The 13,719-nt window shown below is 41.6% G+C and overlaps 1 protein-coding gene across 1 annotated transcript in view; it reads right to left on the reverse strand.

Moving 5' to 3' along the window:
• HSD17B2 (hydroxysteroid 17-beta dehydrogenase 2) overlaps positions 1–13,719 on the reverse strand; it is a 342,319-nt gene that overhangs the window by 228,320 nt on the left and 100,280 nt on the right. The window lies entirely within an intron of this gene.

Consider the following 13,719-nt stretch of genomic DNA (forward strand, 5'->3'; position numbering starts at 1 on the left):
TATATGGTATGGCTATATCATGGAACAGCTATAAGGAGATGGTTCCTAAAGCTGCAGAGGGGTTCAGCTCATGCCAGAACACCTCTCACATAAAACCAAGCACTCTGCCATCAGGAATGTTGAGGCCTACCATAGGAGTGGCTTATAGGTGTATATCTGTCTATATATAAAGGTAGATATAGGTATACTATATCTAAGTAAGGGGTGATTACACCACCTTACCCAGGCTTTGTGAACTGGCCTGTGGTGTCAGTTTGAAAGGCAAACCAGGGGTGGCACAATACATGCTGCAGCCCCTGGTAGGCCTAGGTTGCACCTATGCCCTGGGTACCTATGGTACACTATACAGGGGCTCACAAGGGTGACCCAGTAACCAATATGGTATTCACCTAAAGTGCATGGTATCAATTTAGAGAGAGAACAGCTGGGCTGTGGGTCTGATTAGCAGGCCCACAGCCACATTAAAGTCGAAATACCAGCGAATCACTGTAAAAAGTGGGGATGACCATAGGAAGCAGACCCTACTCTCCTACACCCATCAATGCAAACAATGACATGTGGGAATTGGGCCTTCTGATAAAAGTCCAACTTGGTCTTCAGCAGTTCTGCCTGTGTGTTGGGGAATTTGATGTAGTGTGGCATCCTTTGCCACATGGCATCCAGGAATTTTTGGTAAAAACGTGACCGGCAACTCTGTGAGACTGCACCTACCACAGCTACTACCCCTTGGTAACTGCCAGATGCCAGGAGCTGTAGGTAACAGAGTACCTGTACATGAGTGGGTATTGCGTGTGCCCTTGGTGTCTGGTGCTCCAGGAGTGGGTGCAGGTCCCGTATCATGGTGTTTGGGTGTAGCCTGTACCTCATATGGATTTCAGCCTATGTCAGTTGGAACAGTGTAAAGCGCAGTCTGTACACACGCTCCTCCCTTCTCCAGATCCTCAGTCCTGCTGCTCACAAATGTAGACGCCTTGCTATCACGTAGAGGGTCATCGTTTTGTTCACACTGTTGCATTTTGCAGCTGTTTATATGCAGTGCACCTGATTACCACCTGCTTTGAGTCAATGCTAAATACAGATTCTTTAATACCGATCTTACCGAATTTTGGTACATCCCATTTGCGATTTTTTACCGATTCCTTATTTACAGATTCGGTATTTTTGTCTGCCAATCAGTAAATAAGCAATCGGTAACTGGTTTCCCTTATTTTACCGATTCCTTATTACCGATGGCGTTCGGTAATACCTACATCGCACATGGCTAAATACCGGTCGGTAACGCTGAAATGTACCCAATTTCAGCGTTACTGCCCGGTATTTAGCCACCTACATCTAGTCCTTAGTGTACAGTACATGGTGGTAAAAGTGCTGGACAGTAAGTATGCTGTGAAAGTACACTGAGTGCAAATGTGCCTGCAATGGTACATTACATGGAGGACATTGACCTGCCTGGTGAAAAAATGAGGAGTTGATGAGTATCCCCAGACAGATTTATATATTGGTGCGTTCCTGTGAGCTGGGTGGGACACAATGGAAAAAGGGAGAGAGAGACTTCGCCCCGTACACTTCAAAAAAGTGTTCTTTAACTCAGTGATAGATCACAAGGAAATGGTCTAGACACATCTCAGGAAAGGAGATGGGGCTGATAAGGAAATCATAAAGATTAGGGCTGGATGCCTGGGACTAAAACTTTGATGCACATATCACTGTGGAAGACATCCAGGTGTGAACTCTGGTCACTTCCATGAATTGTATTGTGGGATAATCCACTTCAGAGTCTTGTCTCCTGTGAAAGACAGCCCTGTATGAGGAAAGAACAAAGTGTCCACTTCAAAATAACCAAGACCCCAACATAAAACGTCAAATACTTAGACCCTAAATTACATTTTGGTGTCTCGAAATGGACTATAAGAAGGGGAGGTTGAGATCCCAAACTTTGTCATCTGCCAAGCATCCAGACGGGCAGTGTGAGAAGGGGAAGCTGCTCGGCAAGACTTCTGCCTGTGACCAGGACTGGGGTCAAAGACTTGCTAGGCTCCCTGCTGGCTGAGGGGACATCACCTAGAAAGCCAAGATCACCTGCACTGGTCAATACCAGCGTGCCCTGTGAGGAAGAGGAGAGTGTTAAAAGGAGTGAAGTCCAGTGAGGAGCCATGCTTTGAGGACTCCGAGTGAGGTGTGACGAATTGGCTGTGCGCCAATCGGGTTGTTGCCCATGTGCAGTGTCGGCACGATTACCCCCATGTGCCAGAAGAGGGCTGCCATGGAGTTAAGCACAGTGTGCTAATGGACGAGTCCGTGCCACCCTGTTGTGGTGACCCCATATGCCAGAGAGGGGACATCGGTAAAGATCGGTAAAGCGCTGAGACTCCTCACTCTCTTGGTGGGGTGCTTGTACCAAATTAGCTTTGCCCGCACTGACCAGTACTGCGGCAACCCCATATGCCAGCAATCTTGCTGAAGTATATGGGCTGCTGCCCGAAGGAAAGACTTATACTACACTGGAGAGATAAGACCTGCACTTCAAGGGAACTACCGCTGACTGATAACGGAGAACTGGCGAGGGCAATGTTGCGCCCTCGCTGGGCTCCAGTCAGGAGTTGAAGAAAGGATTTCCTGCACCGCTGGGTCAAGCCAACTTAGCATGTCTTTGGGAGTCGGGGCCTCTGACAACTGAGAGAACTCCTGCAGCGCTGCTGAGAGAGAGCCTACGCCGCTTGGTGCTGCCACATGGGCAGAGCGGCTGCCATACTTTTCCAAGCAGAGGAGCACTCACAGGTGACTTCTCAACATTTCTGAACATTCCTGTGCTAGCAGAGCACGTAAGATGAGAACGGGGTTGGTTGGTTCCCAAGGGACTAACTAATGTGTTGCTGCACCATGGACACTTGACTAAATCCTAAAGAGTCAAAGGGGGAACCAGAGTACGGCCTAAAAGTGAGCATTCCCTGGATGCGGCCACCAGGGGATGTGGAATAACCACAAGCACTTTACATGAAGGAGGGTGGGACCGGGATTGTGCGGTAAGCAAGAATGACTTCCAGTGGTGGAACCTCAGAAGGCCTCCCAATCGGAAACCACCTACCCGCAGCCCTTGAACCAGTGGGCTGCCAACCTATGAATGTTGGATATCTATGTGATTAGTGTAGGCCATTCTGTGCTTATTGTTCCTGTCCTATTCACCATGTAAAACTGCATGAACTGATTATTGGTATTTTGCTCCAGACCAGGGCCAGTGAGTGGGTAACATATCCATCCGAGATTTCCATGTTTGAGCACAAATGTTTGCCCATGAAGACAAGCCATAATAGTTAATATATGTTAATGTGCATCTTCCTAAGAATGGCTAGTGCATTCATAGATTGACTGGGTATAAAGGGTATAAAGGGTATAAAGGATGTGTTGAAAGTTCTCATTTTTGACCCTGGGATTGTGACTTGTGAACTTCGGTCATTTTCGACCCTGGGCTTGTGACCTGTGAACTTCGGCATCTGCCTTTGTACAATATTGCATGGGGAACAGCCATTGCAACGCAGGTTTTACCACGCATTGCTTTTACATCGCATGCGTTACAGCGCATGCGATGTTACAACTCGTGGCAAAACCACGCATACCATTAGATTGCATGCGTTTTTACAACGCATGCAATGTAATGTGTAATGGCAGCGGCGGGGCGGCTATTCACGTTGTTGTGAGGAAACTTAGGCTGTTCCTCACGACATGAAGCAAGCAGGAAGGAGGAAGCAGGATCCGATGGCGACGCTGGATAGGAGAGAGGTAAGGGGGTTTGTGCATGGGGTGGGGGTTACTTTTGTAGGGTTTAGGGTGGTTTAAAAGTAGTGTGGTAATGTTTGTGTTGTGTGTGTGTTTTTTAAAAATGTTTTAGTGTGTGTTGTGGTGTTGTCGTGTTTGTTTAGTGTAGTGTATTGGGGAGGGTAGTGTAGTGTTTATGTAGTGTAGTGATTTAGGTTTTAGGGTAGTGTAGTGTTGTAGTGTTTGTTTATTGTAGCGTATTAGGGTTTAGGGTAGTGTAGGGGTGGGAGTAGTGTGGATAGCGTAGTAGTGTTTTAGGGTAGTGTAGGGGTGGGAGTAGTGTGGGTAGCGTAGTAGTGTTTTAGGGTTTAGGGTAGTGTAAGGGTGGGAGTAGTGTGGGTAGCGTAGTAGTGTTTTAGGGTTTAGGGTAGTGTAGGGGTGGGAGTAGAGTGGGTAGTGTAGTAGTGTTTTAGGGTAGTGTAGGGATGGGAGTAGTGTGGGTAGCGTAGTAGTGTTTTAGGGTTTAGGGTAGTGTAGGGCTGGGAGTAGTGTGGGTAGCGTAGTAGTGTTTTTGGGTTTAGGGTAGTGTAGGGGTGGGAGTGGTGTGGGTAGCGTAGTAGTGTTTTAGGGTTTAGGGTAGTGTAAGGGTGGGAGTAGTGTTGGTAGCGTAGTAGTGTTTTAGGGTTTAGGGTAGTGTAGGGGTTGGAGTAGTGTGGGTAGCTTAGTAGTGTTTAAGGTAGTGTAGGGGTGGGAGTAGTGTGGGTAGCGTAGTAGTGTTTTAGGGTTTAGGGTAGTGTAGGGGTGGGAGTAGTGTGGGTAGCGTGGTAGTATTTTAGGGTTTAGGGTAGTGTAGGGGTGGGAGTAGTGTGGGTAGCGTAGTAGTGTTTTAGGGTTTACGGTAGTGTAGGGGTGGGAGTAGTGTGGGTAGCGTAGTAGTGTTTTAGGGTTTAGGGTAGTGTAGGGGTGGGAGTAGTGTGGGTAGCGTAGTAATGTTTTAGGGTTTAGGGTAGTGTAGGGGTGGGAGTAGTGTGGGTAGCGTAGTAGTTTTTTAGGGTTTAGGATAGTGTAAGGGTGGGAGTAGTGTGGGTAGTGTAGTAGTTTTTTAGGGTAGTGTAAGGGTGGGAGTAGTGTGGGTAGTGTAGTAGTATGGCAGTGTTTTTGGGTTGGGGCAGTGTAGGGGTGGGAGTAGTCTGTTGTGTAGGTGTAGGGATAAGGATGTTACTTACCTTGCATACTTTTACCACAAGTATAGATTTACTACGCATGCCTTTGCGTTGTAATGGCATGCGTGGTAAAAGCATACTCGTGGTAAAAGCATGCGATGTTATGGCATGCAATGTCATTGACATTGCGTACTTATACCCGCGTTGTAATGGCATGCGTGGTATTAGTATGCAATGTAATGACATACATCCATATTGCATGGGATTGTTTGAATTATCTTTTCATATTATAAAAGTTTGCAGGTTCAAGATGTTATTTCATGCTTTCATTGTTCCTTATCTATAATTTGTATTATTGATACTTTTAGTTAAAACGGTTTTCCAAATGGCATGTACACATACCATCATTGCAAGGATTGTTTGTACCTCACATGTGTACAACTCTGATTGACATCTTGAGAAAGCAATACTATGTGTCTGTTTTCATTTAGTGTAACAATAATAAAAGGCCAGAATTTAGATTTAAGCAAGAAAGTAAAATTACTATGCTGGAAGTCATTTTGTAGAACAAGCACTATACATGGGATAATGTACACCCAACAAGTACATTATAAGGATATTGCAAGTCACCAAGGTGTTCCATGGCCATACAGAAGAACGAGGCTAAAAGCAGAGTTCCCCTATAAGTTTACTGAACTCCAAATACTCGGTTGTAATACTGATGGCATATAGTGGTACTGTAATTTGTATGCCAATCCACATCATACAGTCAAGCACAGAAGTTTACCCAGAGGGGAAAAATGGACAGGCAGACTGCATCACTCACTTCAAATGTGCCTTTCTTTTATGGGCAATAGGCTTCAGGCAGGCAGTTATGAATAGTGACCCCTGGGAGCCTCTTGTCGAATATGTAACTGAGATCACAGGAACTATTTAATTTCATTACGCTTAGAGACTTCACATCTCACTTGTGAGTGAGAATCACATTTGGAGGTTTGGTTGTACCTTCATTCACTCGAATGAGAAAGTCATGCCCGGTAGCAGGGTTAAATAATGACCACCAGAAAGATAGCAGGACTCCGTCTGTCATAGGTGGAGGCAATCTGCTGATCTTTCCTTTAATACTTGGGAATTATATGTTACCCAGAGACAACTTGGCAAGTTGCTATATTGTCTATTCAGTGCATATTAGGTAGATTTTGGGATTTTTTTTCATTCTGAAAATACTTTAACGTCACTTCCACATTGGTATTGACGTTGGGCGAGTCATTTTTAAAATATTTGTATCCAATTGTAAGGAGCACTTAATGTGTAGATCAAAATTATGAACATTTTAAGGAGAAATGACCCGTATATGTAGTAAATTATGAAGTGACCACAACCAAAGTTACATTCAAGACCTAAAGTATTTTTTATTATTGACTTTTAAGTTCCGACAAAGCACCTACATGAGGTGCTATGAATGGTGCTAGTGTTGCAGCGCTCATGAGCAGGGCATGAGTGAAATAAAAAAGATTTTGTAAACAAACAATACAAACATTTCAGCTTCTGAAAATCAAATGGTATGAGTGAGTGTTACAAACAGTACTCCTAAGTAAAAACCACAAACAAACTTGTCCAAAACAGAATTACAATCAACATTTGTATACCAATAGGTATATTTTAAGGGGGTCTTCATTAGAACTACAGTCAAAGGAATTAGGACCCCATATCAGTTGGGTCAAAGCAATTAGTAACTCTGAGGGCTCAATAGCCAGACACTGAGGAGAACTGTAATGCATATCATCACTAAAAGGACAAGTCAGTGAGATGCTCAATGCCAGAGATGGGTCAGGTTCGAACTTTAGCTTATCCTAAGGATTACTATCTGTAACATTCAGGGCATACCATTTGATGCTTAACAGTAGAGCTCTTTTTATTGTTTATATGTAGATTATATTTCCCATTCACTCACCAGTGACAAGCACTGTGCTAGTTTACACTATTTATGTATGTGTTTGGTTGAAACTTAAAAGTGAATGATATAAAATATCTACAATCTTGATTGAAATGTCCTTTGTGGTCACTTCATCATTACTATATGCAATTGTTACTTCCCCTTAAACTATTCAAGATTATGGTCGATGCATTAAGTGATACCCTACAATTTGATAAAATCACACCTCCTTTTATAAAATTACTAGTACACTGTTACGAAAGTATACTGGGTTGACACTTGAGCTTTTACAAAGGTTGTATTTGATCACTTCCTATGACGTAAAATATACTAATTAGTACTTCATTTGTGTATGTGCTGAGTGACATTCCTGAGCTCTAAAGCAGTTTACTGTGCAGGGCTACCTTGCCATATATTAGTAGGATTTCAATACTAAGTTTTTCTTGCTTGTTTATTTCAGATGAGATACCCTAAGGACAATTAGAAGAGCACATACATCTTATTGGAATTGAAGCAGAAACTAGTGTAAATAGTTGAAGCCAGAATTCCACACCATCTCCCAAGACATGGTCGCACTAGGAAGAACAAATAGATGGGCCCAATGAGAAAGAGAAGAACTATTATTCCACCTTCAGCATCGAGTGCATATGTCTACCAAATTTCAGTGAGGTAAAAATAAGGGTTAACTAAAGAATTGACAAAGGTAAGGGGCCTTGATTTGTGTGGTTAGTTGTTCCCCATTCAGGTTTAAGATGACAGAACATAATCTACATAATTAGAAGCATAGAAAGAAAAAACAGACCCCAGAGTTTTCCAAGAGAAACTTATGTTGCCTTCCACTTTATTCTCACTGCTCGGTTCCACCCCAGAAAATTTAGAGGCACAGTTTGGAATTCTGCTAATATTATGGTTAAACATCTGCCTCCACCCTCAGTCTGCTAGACAGGCATGTCAGGATAAGCTAGAGGTACCTGCCTATCATTTCTGACAGTTGAGGTCATTGAAGAAGCATGAGGAAGTGTGGGACTTGACTGTTGCAAAAGTGAGCTGTGCATGCTTCCAAAGACCTGAGGGAGTTTACTGTCACACTGCATCCTGTGCAGGTGCAGCAAGCTGCCGGAGAAATATTTGGAACACGAATGGTCTTAGAAGAGGTCTATTGTCTCTGTCACACTTGCACTCAATTAAGGCAATGCCTTGAATGAGCTTTCCCTGTATGGACACATCACTGGAACACCGGGTAACTTTAGAAATTCCTAAGTCTAGGACCCATGGCCACATGAAAAGGAAGACAATCCCTTGGAGCCCCCTTCAAAGCTAAGCATACACCACCACTGTGCAAGGGTTCCCAGAGACTCCACAGACTCCATGCTGTACAAGGCACTCATTTCCAACAGCCAGCCTTATAGGTAACCAGGCAATATAGGAGACCTGCAAGGTTTACTGATTTTTGCAAACAGAAACCGAGAAAGAAATGAAGGCATGGACTTTCGAGGATGAAGGCAATGGTCTTATGTATGTAGGAGGTAAGTCTACAGTCTTCTTCTTGGTAGGCCAGAGTATTATACCTTTGGCTGATCACGCTATGAAAAATCATGATATTTCCATAATTAGAAATTGTGTTTTAAAGTAGAATGGCTTGATAAATTCTAATCTGATTTAGACTATAAGAACTTGCAAGACGCTGGTGCACAGAATATGCTGCGCATCTACGGCTTGCCGGAATCTTTGGAGGGAGAGGATCCTGTCACCTTCTTCTCATCTTTCTTACCAAAATTACTGGACATGCCTCCTTCAACTTCACTCAACATCCAGAGGGCTCATAGACTTGGTCCACGACCTTCCTCCTCTTCATTTCCGGTCAGGCCCGAGGTGTTATCATTCTCTTCCTCAAATTTACTGATCTTCTTTCTGTTCTATCTGCTGCCAGAGCCAAACGTCAAATCTCTTGGCTAGGTCAGAAAGTCTATCTTTCTCAGGATGTTTGGAATGCTACAGCTACCAGGCGGAAGGAATTCCTCAACCATCGTCCATCTCTTCGCTCAATGGGAGCTCGATATGGACTCTTTCATCCATGTATCTTTAAGGTTACCTACCAAAATCGTACGCAGTCCTTTGAAGACCCTGCAGAGCTTAAGAAATTCATCCAGTCCCATTCTTCATCTAATATGGACACGACTGCTCCCCCTATGGGTTGACTGGTGATATCCTGATTTGTTAATTTTCTCTCTCACGTTCAAGTTGCTGCCATGTTGTTAATTCATAATTCTCTTTTGTATTTATATATTACTCTGTCTATCTTGTTCTATGACCATTTTTGTATTTAGTTATTTATCTGAACTACTTTTTTTGAATATTGTTCCCCTTATTTCTGGCGTACCCCTTTTATCATCTTATTTACGTTCTTCCCCCTTTCTTTATTTAATTCTTTTTAGATGCTCTTTCTCGCTCTTTAACTGTTTTCATATCTCTTGTCCTCACAACTTACTCTATTATCTCTAAACTTGTGTTTGCATCCTTTTATATTCATATTTTATATTCATATTTTTTAACTTACCTCCCTTTACGCCTATAGAGAATTTGTTTGTCATCATACAGTGTTTGGTCCTTTTATACTTCTCTATTTCTCGTACTTGTGTGCTGGTCTTCGTGGTTCGGGCGTGTCGTCTTCCGTTCGTCGCCGCTGCCCCATCCTTATTTTGTCTTCATTCCCCCCAGGTATGTTTCCTCAGTCGTCCTTTGGATTTGTATTGTCTCTCATTCTTGTTCTCCTCTTCCCTCACTTCTTCCTATCCCTTTTCCTCATGATCTCCCTTTTCTCTGTTATCATATTTTCTGTGCTATGTAAACCTCTAATCTACTTTCTCTCCTGTTTTTTCCTATTTCCTTCTCTATCTCTTTCTCCTATTTATCTATTGATTTTTTTCCTTTTCTTTACATATTATCGCATACTTGGTTCTGTATAAGTCTTTTCAAATTTTAATGTTTTTACATTCAGAGATATTTCCTGGAATTTAAAGTGTTTCATCAATCCGATTAAAAGACAGAGAATCCTTTCCCATCTTGCTTCGTATAACCCTGACATAGTTCTCTTACAGGAGACTCATCTTACAGCAGCTGAATCACTTAAATTAAAAAGAAGCTGGGTGGGTACGGTCTTATTCTCTCCATCTACTAATAAAAAAAATGGTGTTATCATTCTATGTCATAAAAATTGAAATGTAAAATGTTATCGCAAGAAAATGATACAGAAGGTAGATGGGTTCTAGCAAAGTTGTTAATCAATTCTGTTCCCGTAACTGTTTTCAATATTTATGGTCCTACACAACCTCTTTTTGGCCTTTGATTACTCAAAAATGCATCCAATTTCGAGATGATTTCTTCATTTTAGGTGGTGATTGCAACCAAATTGTGGACCCGTGTCTTGACCGTAAGTCCATAGTCCGTTTCATTCCACATAAGACTTACAAACAATTTCTGGATACCATTTCTCAGACACATTTCATGGACTTATGGAGGCTTTCTCACCCGGCACTTTTCACTACTCTTTCTTCTCCTTCTCATGCCTCTCTCTCTCACGTAGACTATATCTTTCTTTCTCAATCCTTGTGTCAAAAGTTACTGTCCTCCTCAATTGAACCCATAATTATTTCTGATCATGCTCCAATTGTTACAGACCGTGACTTACTTCCTCCCTGTCCAAAGTCCTCTCGATGGCGTTTTAATAATTCCCTTGTTACCGACCCTATTTTCTCCTCCTCGTTTCGATCTGTTGCTAAGGAATTCTTCGAGCTTAATTGCAATTCTAGTTCTTCCCCCCATATCATCTGGGATTCTTTTAAAGCTACCACAAGGGAATTCATCATAGACTTTGTCTCTAAGAAAAAGAAGCGTTTTCTTCAGAGACAGAAATCTATTTTAGCACATATTAAACACTTGGAGCATACATTTTTATACCTCTTCAAAAAATTCTATCTCATCTGAATTGATAAATGCCAAACTTGATTTCAACAAATCTACTACTGACAATGCTTCATCAGCACTCCTTCGCAGTAGCCCCGTTACTATGGCGGTCGTAACAAGGCAGGGATACTCTTAGCAAATTATCTTAAATCTCATAAAGAGCGTACACTTATAGACTCTATTTACTCTTCTAATAATTCCCTACTGCATAAAGACCAGGAAATACTTAATGACTTTAAACTTTTTTATCAAAATCTCTACACACCAAAATGTCCTCCTTCTTCTACTCTCATTTAGACCTATTTTAATAAACTCCCTGCTCCTTCTACTTCCCATCTCAATCTTCTTGATCTTGAAAAAGATCTCTCTTAAAGAACTTTCCTCTGCTTTAAATTCCCTTACTAAAGGGAAAACGCCTGGTCCAGATGGATTTTCTGTTGAATTTTATTTACATTTTTCTGATCTATTACTCCCTAAACTTTTAATACTTTTCCATTCATTTTATTTAACTGGTAAGACAGAAGGTACTTTTCAGGAAGCCACCATTTGCCTCATTCCTAAAGATGGTCGTGACCCTCAATTGTGTAACAATTATCGACCGATTTCTCTTGTTAATGTTGATTATAAACTATTTGCCAAGTTGCTCACATTACGTTTAGACCCCCTCATGCCTCATCTAATTGGTAAAGAGCAATGATTTTTTTTTAAGGGTAGACTAACTTCTGATAATTCTCGCCTTTTTCTCAGTGTCTTAAAACAAGCTCCTTCCCTCTCTACTTCTTTAGCCGCTATTTCAGTCGACGCAGAGAAGGTTTTTGACAGAGTAGATTGGTCTTTTTTGTTTGCGTCATTACACTGGCAGGGTTTTGGTCCTAATTTCATATCACTTATTTCCTTACTATACTCCGCTCCGAAAGCCTTGGTTTTGATTAATGGTCGTGTCTCTTCTTATTTTCCTCTTCAGCATGGCTTTCGACAAGGCTGTCCTTTATCCCCTCTTCTTTTTGTATTAGCCCTTGAACCCTTTTTGATTTCTATTCGTAACAATGATTCCATTTCCGGTTTTCCTGACAGAGAACATCAACTGAAACTCTCTGCATATGTGGACGATATTCTTTTATTTATTTCTTCTCCTGAAACTTCTATTCCCCCTTTACCATCTGAATTCGAATCCTTCTCACAGGTCCCTTCTTTTTCTTTCCTGGTGGGGTCGTTTAGATTCGATTAAAATGATGATTGCTCCAATTTTAATTTACATACTCAGTATGCTTCCCGTTCATATTCCTGCTCTTTATTTCAAATGTATTGACTCATCCCTTTCCAAATTTCTCTGGAAACATAAAAAGTCCAGAATTGCTCTATCCTCTTTCCGTAAACCAAAATCCAACGGTGGCGTGAACTTCCCGAACGTTCGTCTTTATCATAAATCGTTCTCCTTTAGTCAAGCCTCAAAATGGCTTATATCAGACAGCTCCCCCTTTACTCCTCTTTGGCTCTTCATTGAACAAATCTTATTATTACCCCATTCATTCAATGAAGTTATACGCTTTTCTACTAAAACCTCTCATACCTCTCTTCCTTTATTTAAACATACCTGCTCTTTGTTGAAACCTTTGGACTGCCATATTTCTCGTGAATCCTTCTTAGAATCCCTGATTTGGCATAACTCGTTTATCCTCTTAAATAACAGGTCCATTTTTTGGAAGACATGTAGATCAAAAGGTATTATATGGGTTAATCATCTTTTCGATGGTGTTTCTCCTTGCTCATTTCCTCAATTTCAATACTCATTTCACTGCCCTCGCTCCTTTCTCCAAAAATTCACTATTCTTATGACAACTTTTCTTGACATTTATTATTCCCTTGCCTCCTTACCCTCACCTGACACTCAAAATTCCCTTCTTAACATACTCCATACTCTACCCGAGGCCTCTCTCATATATAAATTCTTTTTAGCCCCCAATCCAGATTGTGTTAAATCTAAATTGGAACTATCCTGGGAATTGGATCTGGGATGTGAATGGTCTATTTTCTTTTGGGATAAACTTTGGACTAGATCTTTAAAGATCGCTTGCCCTGCCTCTCTTACCCAATCTATGTTTTTTCTCTACCACAGACTTTATCTTTCCCCTGTCTCTTTAGCACGTTTCTCTTCTTCTACTGATTCTCATTGTTGGACTTGTGGCTCCCCTAATGCTGACCTCTTGCATCTTCTCTTTCTATGTCCTAAGGGTTTCTGACTTTTGGGGGAAAGTTTGGTCATACATCTCTTGTGTGTTCACAATATCCATTCCTTATTCTATCCCACTTCTTTTTGCGGGTAGTCTTTCTGACTCTTTTGATCTTTCTCCACATACTCATAGCCTTCTTGATCTCATGCTTGCTCTAGCCTTTCAACACATCTCTTTCAACTGGAAAACCCTTACAAAACTGTCTATACAACATTGGTGGAACACCCCATGTCATTTCCACAGACTATATGTTGCTTTCGTCTCCTCGTGTAAACCTGCTTTTAATAGAGACCTATTCTGGTTGCCTCTCACCACCTATCTAGACCTAATTCTATTAAAAAATATCTCGCACCTAACCTCTGAAAATTTCAAACCCTGCTGAACGATATTATCCCTGTTTTTTCATAGCTTACCCAGTTAACTTGCTAGGTATTTTAATTACTTGATGGACTATTTTTTCTTACGCAGGATATGAAAGCTAGTATGCCTTCTTCTGCTTTATTTTTCTATATCATGTTGTTGATACACCCTATCTTCTCCCTCCCTCTTCTCTCCCTTCCCCTCGTTCTCCCCTTCCTTTATATATAAAATGTCGAAAACGCTTCTCTGCTTCCCCTTCTGATATCAGCTTACTTACTTGTTTTATTTCTATAGTTGATTCTTCTATGTATTG

Source organism: Lissotriton vulgaris, chromosome 12 (assembly GCF_964263255.1).
Source record: "Lissotriton vulgaris chromosome 12, aLisVul1.2, whole genome shotgun sequence".
NCBI classification, from domain to species: Eukaryota; Metazoa; Chordata; class Amphibia; order Caudata; family Salamandridae; genus Lissotriton; species Lissotriton vulgaris.